Genomic DNA, 8,945 nt, shown 5'->3' on the forward strand with positions numbered 1-8,945 from the left:
AGGGTTTTGACCAACAAGCAGTTGAGCGAAGTATCATTGTGTAAAGTGTCGTAGTCTGAGAGCCGCCAAGAAGTTGAAAATCAGGTATGTTATGAATGGTATCAGAGCAAATATCTCTCCCAGTACGGTGTGATTCGAGAACAAACCAGGTAGAAGATAGTGGGCATGTAACACCCCGAATGAATCACACTGGAAAAACAGGGATCCAAAAACTATGCATGTATGAAATTATACAATTAAGGATGATTTAAATGAATTAATTGGTACTACCTATACAAACAAGATGCATTTATTTTTCAGTAGCCCATTACTTAAGAACTCCATAGCTAAGCGTGCTTGGCTTGGAATAATTATGAAATGAGTGACCTTTTGGGAAGTTTCCCAGAAAGTGTGTTAGTGAGAACAAAGCATGTTAAAAAGTCTTGTATTGGTTTGTGAGGTTAGTCATTGATCCCAAAAACTGTTAAAGCAGATTGTCGAGATCTCGTAAAGGATTACCTATGGAGGATTCTGATCAATAAAGAGTTGAGTGAAGTGTCATCGTATGAAGTATCATAGTGTGACAGCTATCAAGAAGTTGACAATCAAGGGTGTTACATTACTCCTCAATTTTTGCATTTTTTTTAACTTCAAGTTGTGACGAAGGACTAAAGACACATTTTTTCTATAAAATTCAAGGACTAGATTGCTCAATATGAATGTTTGGGAACTAAACACAAGATTCAACGAAAGTATATAAATTAAAAATATATATTATCTTGATAGTAATCAAATTTTTGTGGAAGCAATGACTTCCAAGATTATTTTGATGATGTCAAAGAATCAAGAGTTAAGCAAGTTCCAAAGAATCCGGCTTCAAGAATCAAGTCTCAAAGAATCAAGATTCAAGAACAATTAAGTTTCAAGATTCAAGATTCAAGATTCAAGAACAATCAAGATCAAGATTCAAGACTCAAGATTCAAGATTCAAGAAAAGTTGATTTCAAGATTCAAGAGAAGAAATCGAGAAGCAACAATCAAGACTTCACAAGCGAAGTATTTTTTCAAAAAATCCAAACATAGCACAATTTTGTTTTACAAAAGAGTTTTCTCAAAAAAATTTTAAGTTACCAGAGTATTTACTCTCTGGTAATCGATTACCAGTTTCATGTAAATTGATTACCAGTGACCAAATTTGATTTCAAAATGTTTTTAACTGATTTGCAATGTTCCAAAATATTTTTCAAATGGTGTAATCAATTACACTATATTGGTAATCGATTACCAGTGTATATGAACGTTGGAATTCAAATCTAATTGTGAAGAGTCACAACTTTTCATAAAATGCATTGCGTAATCTTTTACATGATTATGGTAATTGATTACCAGTGATAACTTTCGAATAAAAAGTCAAAAGTTGTAACTCTTGACATGATTTTCTCAAGGTTATAACTCTTCCAATGGTTTTCTTGATCAGACATGAAGAGTCTATAAAAGTAAGACCTTGACTTGCATTCAATAGAACTTTTTACAACTCTTTAACAATTTTTGAGAACTTCTAAGAATTCCTTTCTATTCATCTCTCTTCTTGTTCTTCCTTTGCCAAAAAGCTTTCTAAGTTTTGTTTTTCCAAACCTTGTTTTTCTGTAAGTGAAAATTCTGCAGAAAACAAAAGTGTGCTATCTTTTCTTCTCTTCTCCCTTTGCCAAAAGAATAGAAGGACTAACCGCCTGAATTCTTTTGTGTCTCCCTTATCTCTTTCCAAGAGAATTCAAAGGACTAACCGCCTGAGAATTCTTTTGATTCTTCCCTTCCCCTTAAACAAAAGATTTCAAAGGACTAACCGCCTAAGATATCTTTTGTTTCCCCTTACAAAGATTCAAAGGACTAACCGTCTGAGAATCCTTTGTCCTAACACATTGGAGGGTACTTCTACTTGGGTTGTTATACTGAGAACAAGAGAGGGTACATCTCTTATGGATCAGTTCAAGTGGAGGGTACATCCACTTGGTTGTTCAAAGAGAACAAGGGAGGGTACATCCCTTGTGGATCTTTGGCTTGTAAAGGATTTTACAAGGTTGAAAGAAATCTCAAGAACTGTTGGTTGCTTGGGGACTGGATGTAGGCACGGATTGTGGTCGAACCAGTATAAATCTTGTGTTTGTCTTCTTCTTCCCTACACTCTTTAATTTTCGATGTATACTTTTAATTGCCGCTTTTACTTTTGGTTAAGTTTCTGTTTTTGTTTTTTACTTTCTTAACTTTGTAGTAAAAGCCTAGTTGAATCTAGTAACATTAAGAAAGATAATTTTTTAATTAGTCAAGACACATTAATAATTAATTCAACCTCCCCCCCCTTTTAATTATTTTGAGGCCACTTGATCCAACAATTTTATTCGAATTATATATAAATATGTCTATAATGTAATCTTAATAATTAGAAATATATATATATATATATATATATATATATGAGACTTATAATAATATACAAAAGCATATAATTAACCTAGGTAATAACAATTGATAAAAAGACATAGAAATATCATTTTTATCATATCTATTAATTAGTATACATATCTCTTTGGGTTAGATTATAATTAATGAAAAAAATATCATTAAAAGATTAATATATATCATTAATAACATATATTATTAGATTTATTAATAAGTATATGTTTTTTACGATAAGTAATATATATTTCATTAATTATTAAATATTTATTAAATCTTTTAAGGGAGGATTACTAAAAATAATCAAAAGTATGTCAATAAAATTTAAAATATATAAAAATATAATTTAAAAAACTAATTTAATTTAGTTTAAAATTTATTAATACAATAAATCCATTTAAGTATTTAAATTATATTTTTATATACTTTTAGTTTTATTTATAATATATATATATATATATATATATATATATATATATGGTTACAAATTATTTATACTTACATCTATACTAAGTCTTATAAATGAGATGTATATGGAAGAGGCTATTGTGCCCATGCTCCAACTATTGACATGTGTCCAATTTATTGGTTTTTTGGGCATTTTTGCATCACACTTCCAGGTCTGTTGGTTGCTCCACGTATTATTGCACGTGTCTTCTTTTTCTTAAATTGCTTACAGGTGTCATGTGCTGCTGCATTGCCCGTCCATTCTTCACCAACTCCATTTCCTTTCTTTCTTCTTCGTTGCGTTTTGCTTTCTTTCTTCTTCGTTGCCTTTGTTTCTTCTTCATTTTGCTTCCTTCGTTTCTTTCCTTTCTTTCTTTTTATGTGTTTTCCATGTCAAGTCTGGGTTTTGTTTTCTTTATGCTTAAATACTTAAAGTTTCCATTTTTATTTTCAGCTATTATTATCTGGTTTTGGTTTTTCCTGTTGAACTTTTGTTTCATCGGTTTTGGTTTTTGTTGTCGAGATTTTGTTTCATTGATGCATGTTGTGTTTCGCAAGGAATGTTGTTTGTTTTCACTGTTTTGGTTTTCGCTCTTGAGCTTTTGTTCCATGCATGCACTGTGTGTTTCGCACGGATTGTTGTTTCAATATGCATGTTTGGTTACACATGCATGTTTTTTGGTGGTGTTGTTGTTGATTTGTTGTTCACAAATGTTTTCGGCTTTGTTTGTGGTTTTTCAATAACAATAACTGATATCTTTGATGTTGTTTGGTATTTGACAGACGCATGATGACGATGTGTCAAATGTTTCCTAATATCTATGCATGTTTAGTTGTTACCTTTTTTCCCAATTCTGGCTTACCTGAGGTCATTTGGTGTATGCTTTGGTTGTGTTATAGGCAGGGTCAAGAAGATCGCCGAATAGGTAAGTCTTTCAGAGAAGCATGAGCTGACCTATAATTGCAATGCGTTTAATGTTTTCTATGTCTATGCATATTTGGTTGTATCTTTGTTAATTTTATTTGGTGTATGTTTTGGTTGTTATTTAGGCAAGGTGAAGGAGATCACAAAAAGGGTAAAATGTATCTATATTTTGTATTCTATATTCTATGTCTATCTATATTCTCTCTATATCTATACTAAGTCTTATCCAAGAGATGTATAGGGAAAAGACTATTGTGCACATGCTTGAACTGCTGACATGTGTTGAATTTTGCTTTCTTAGTTTGCTTGGTTAACATTATGCTTGCCACGAGGGCACACAAACGGTTCTGTATAGCCATCTATTTTCTTATGGCACTAAATGCAAGCTGCATAACACCATGAGTGATTGTCCATAACAATGGTTGTTAATTTGTGATTGTACCAATAGTTAGACAAATAAACTCCTGCAGGAAATATCACAGGTGTAAAATTCAGCAAGAGGCAGGCAAAGAAGCGATTAACAGGTAAACATAAATAAGATAATTACTTCACAAATGTTATTTATCTCAGAAATGGTCTTTGTGTCTGACTTGGAAATGATTCCCTTGATGATAACTGAGCAGAACCTAGAGGCTATGAACTCCACTGGGAAGGGCGTGTCAAAACTGAGCGGGTCTCAATGCCCAATTCTGAAAGTCTTCCATTTTGTGGTTGGTTTTGCATGTAGATTTTTTGGGGTGTTGTTTTGATTTGGTGTGTCGATTTTTGTCGATGTTGGTCTGCCTTATGAGTTTTTGTTTTGTTCAATGCATGTGGGCTTTGTTTCATGATTAATATTTGTCCTTTTGCAAAACGTGCAATATTGTTTTTTTTGTACGTTGTTGATTGCTTATGGATGTTTATTTATGGTGTTGAGTTGGTCCTAATTTAAGCGGCTCAGGACAATAAGAAAATCGGCAACTTGATATTCTTTTGTAATAATTCTGTTATGTCTGATGTTATACCATGTAGCTGATGGTTTTCTTGGTGATTGTCTCATCAAATACGGGGCATTGAAAGTTACTATTGTGGCAATGGTCCATGTGTTGCGGCCTGTTCAATTTGTTGTTTTTTTTCACATTTCCACTTGAGTGCAAGTTTCAACTTTTTTATGGATTCCCGGTCATTCCCTCAACTACTCCAAAGCTTCTTTCTTTGTTTTTGCTTCATTTGCTTATTGTTGAGTGTTGGATGCTGCTTTACTTGCTTCGTTTCCTTGCTTTCTTTTTCATGCAGGTATCTTGAGTTCCAGTTTAGTTTACCTCCTACTGACACGTGCAATTTTGTGTTCTCCATATGAGGTTTTTCTTTTGTTGCCTTCCTGCTAAGTTTAGTTGCATATGCATGGTTTTTTGGTTGAATTGTTTATTTTTTGTTATCTAGGTAGTCCCTGAGGCTGTCTTTTGCCCTTTCTCATCACCAAGTATAAGGGTTGTTTTTAAAGTTATGTAGTTACGGTTAATGTCTAATATGTTTTACGGTTAATGTCTAATATTGTTTCTAACATTTATTTAACTTTATTAATTATTCTACATTTTATTGTCGGGTATCATATATAGTTTGTTGCTTTTCTTCTTCAGCAGATCCAACTTATGCTTCTATTTCTGCCTGTTGGAGGATGCTATTCATCCTTAGTTAGCAATTCTTTGCTCGCTTCTAAGTTGGCAATTAATCAGCCGGTGGAATGGAAGCAACAATTAAATCAAAGGTATTTTGCTCATCTTTTATGCATTTTGTTCTGCCTTTGGTGAATCTATTTGCCAAGTTATTAATGACATATTTTGCCGAGCTTAACTCTCTTGATAATTTTGATTGTTAACTTTTAGTTAGTTTGCCAAGTTATTAATCAAATATTTTATATGATCTATGTTTTTCCAGGTTTTGTTGCATGCATTTGCTGAATTTGCATTTATTTCACGGTTGGTTTTTCCTGCCAATGCTACTTTTTTTTATACTTTTTTGTTGTTTTTCCTCTTTATCAGATTCATCTGATTCTTCTGTTATCCATTCATTCACAGGTTCCTATCCTTCATTAGCTGGCAATTGTTTTCAGCCAATTATCTCATAGGATGCATTTCTTACAGAAGCTCAGTCTAGTATTGTTTGGCCACATTAATTGGATTTCTTGGGTAAATCTGTTATTTATGTTTCATATTTGTTTTGTTCGATAAAGAATCTAACCACATGTGGTTGGCAACTAAAATCTATTAGTAAATTCTATTAGCAGGATTGTTCCAATTGTTATCCATAACTATGGATGCTGTTTTTTACCCGTATTGGTGCATTTTTTCCCCTGCATGGTCATTGAATGTTAATGTCAGATTAACTTGGTTTGGTTTTAATTGTTTTGCTTTAAGTCATGTAGGAATTTTTAAATCATATGTTATTCTATTTTGATTCAGAAATATGACATATGGTATATCTAACATGCATTGTTTGCTCATGTTGTTGTGTGGTATATAAAGCATTTAGGCCATTATAATTTACTATGAATGAATAAATATTGATCTGCTTGCACAATCGTCTAGCCTGCGAATGATTCTAACCCCCGTGCAATTTTGACTCTTCAGAAACAGCGATTGAGACTGGACAGTTTCCAACCAAACCAATCTTCCATTAATTGGAATTTTGGGAAAATGTAGTAATTTAATGCGTTCAATCTGCTCCTTCACCTTCCTATAACATCCTGAGGTTTAGCTTATATAGCAGAGGATGCAGAGGCTTCACCACATTGCTGTAATATGTTATCTTAGATTTTTCCCCAAACAATCATTAGTTTCTGACCATCTCAAAGATGAGCTCGACATCATCAACAACGTCAAGCAGGGTAAGTAGTCTAGCAAACTTTAATTTGCTTAGCTTTTGTTTTCAATTAATTGCTTCTCCTCACCCTGAATCTTTGTTGTAATTGCAATGATTGCTCTCTTCACGCTGAATGGTTGCTGTAACTGCAACAATCATGGCTATCTTATTGTAGATGAGGGATCCCATAATGACCCGGCCCTGCATATTACAATTTATTGCAGCATTTCACAATGAGAAGGTGATATTTGACTACTCTTTTATTCATATTGTTTTTTCAACGCATTCCTTTGCCTTGATACATAACATCTGCGCTTACCACATTTTCTGACCAGGACTATATATAAATACCTTCATTCTACCATTCACAGTGGGCGCCACGTTATCCAAAATTCGCCCGGTTTAACTATGATGGAGCCTCATACCAAATATGCCTCAGACAATATCAATGAAAATTGTTCTTTGCTAATGACCTAAAACAGTTGAGGAAGCACTTAAATATCTACAAGTCAGTTACTATCAACTTTATGGTCTATGAACACAGATGGAATTTTGATCTTCATTTCAGTCCTTCGCTTGAACAACAGGCATGAGGCAGACGATTGAACCATGATATAAAAAAAACTTGAATTATGAACATGCTAACGATTGAACCATCATGTCACGATTATTCTAAATGCTAGCCTTCTATGTTATACGTATATATATATATATATATATATATATGAATTCAAATGAGATGGTCGTTTGCAATAACAAGTATTATTAAGATTTATATGAAAGCATGGGATCAATGAAAGCAGGCTTCATCTGATAACTTTCCAATGTTCCATTGTCTCCTGTTTATTGGCTGTGTATATCGATAATAATCAAGTTAAACTTTCTAAAGTAACTGATTAAATTGAGGCTTCTTGAGCGTTCTTTATACAAATAATTGTAATAATTCTAATCTATACTAAGTCTTATAAATGAGATTTATAAGAAAATAAAATAATTATTTTATCTTTCCATTTCTGTCTATCTTTTGGAGTTTTTAAAGTTGCCGAATATTTTCCCTTTCTCATACGGTAACAATGCTAAATCTGCCTATTTCTGTTATTTCCTCATTATTTTACTTTCTCTAGCTTTACATGTATCATTGTCCATTCATACTGACCTGTGATAATAGTTACTAAATTTAGTTCCAACACCCAAATTGTTATTCGATGGACACAAAATTCTCAATTATATATGATGTCTGAATAGTACGCATTATTTATGCCTTCTATTTAAGTTCTTTCTAGATATCCTTTCCTGCCTGTAGATGTTTTAATTTTAGGAACCTCCAACATTCTTTTATTTTGTCTATATTCTGGTGTCTATCCATGTTTTTCCCTTCTGCTGTCATGTTATCTTTATTTCCTGCATATTCAACTGATTATACTTTATAGATGAAGTAATATGCATATCCTATTTTGACATTTAATAGAAAAAAATTATAAAAACTATTCCAGAATAAAACAACTGATCCTCTCATCAACATAGTATCATCTTAGACATTCCCTGGTATAGTCATCTCATATTTATTTGCTACCTATTCGAATGCTTATGTTTTACAGACCATGTAATATCCATGTTCTATTTTCACATTTCCTTGATATAAAAAAAAAAAAAAGAAAACCTATCCTAGCATGCTGTGTTCTTAGAGCACATACATATATATAATTTATATGTTTGCCTGTGTAGCTGTTCGATCTATGTCCACATATCACACAATCAAACTTCTTCTGTTTCATCGATGTTAAACTTGATTACCATCACACATTAGTCATTTTGCTGTATTGGTTTTTTCACATTTAATTCAATTATATTAACAACTTTGTTAGATACTTAACTCAATCATAATCTTTTGTCCTTTGCATTTAGTTATTTAAGCCTCTATTTCTTTGCAACATCACCAAACATAACTTCTCTTGCTAAGACAGCATACTCAAATGCTAAGTTGTATTTTTTCAAATGGTCTCGGACCGCAAATCAACCACCCATTAATATTGCAGTCTACAGCAGCATTTGATTGTTACAAGGTTAATAAAATGTCTATTTTGGCAACTTTTTATGATACTACTTTGGATATTGTTTTTCTTTTGTTTTGTTATTTTGACAAAACGCTATATACCTCTATTATTGTAATTATTATATTATACTAATCGTTTTTCTATGATTCTAATTGTCTCAATCGAAGTTCAAAAAAACAATTTTTATCCTTTTTTTCTTGCCATACATTTATATCTAAGTTAATCGATGTTATATTTTATAAGTA

At 32.3% G+C, this 8,945-nt stretch overlaps 1 long non-coding RNA gene across 4 annotated transcripts; it reads left to right on the forward strand.

Annotated features, from left to right (window-relative positions):
- The first annotated feature begins 3,041 nt into the window (after positions 1-3,041).
- Positions 3,042-7,449, forward strand: LOC102661839 (uncharacterized). Of its 4 annotated transcripts, none has more exons than XR_003265164.2 (9): positions 3,042-4,329; positions 4,429-5,145; positions 5,228-5,287; positions 5,428-5,552; positions 5,723-5,763; positions 5,863-5,973; positions 6,415-6,671; positions 6,822-6,887; positions 6,982-7,449. It is a non-coding gene; the product is annotated as an uncharacterized lncRNA (long non-coding RNA). The 4 variants fall into 4 exon arrangements; XR_005889205.1 differs by lacking the exon at positions 5,228-5,287 and having other exon boundaries at positions 4,429-4,966; positions 5,081-5,145; positions 5,425-5,552; XR_001385669.3 differs by lacking the exon at positions 5,228-5,287 and having other exon boundaries at positions 3,043-4,329; positions 4,429-4,515; positions 5,081-5,145; positions 5,425-5,552.
- Positions 7,450-8,945: the final 1,496 nt, after the last annotated feature.

Source organism: Glycine max, chromosome 17, assembly GCF_000004515.6.
Source record: "Glycine max cultivar Williams 82 chromosome 17, Glycine_max_v4.0, whole genome shotgun sequence".
NCBI classification, from domain to species: domain Eukaryota; kingdom Viridiplantae; phylum Streptophyta; class Magnoliopsida; order Fabales; family Fabaceae; genus Glycine; species Glycine max.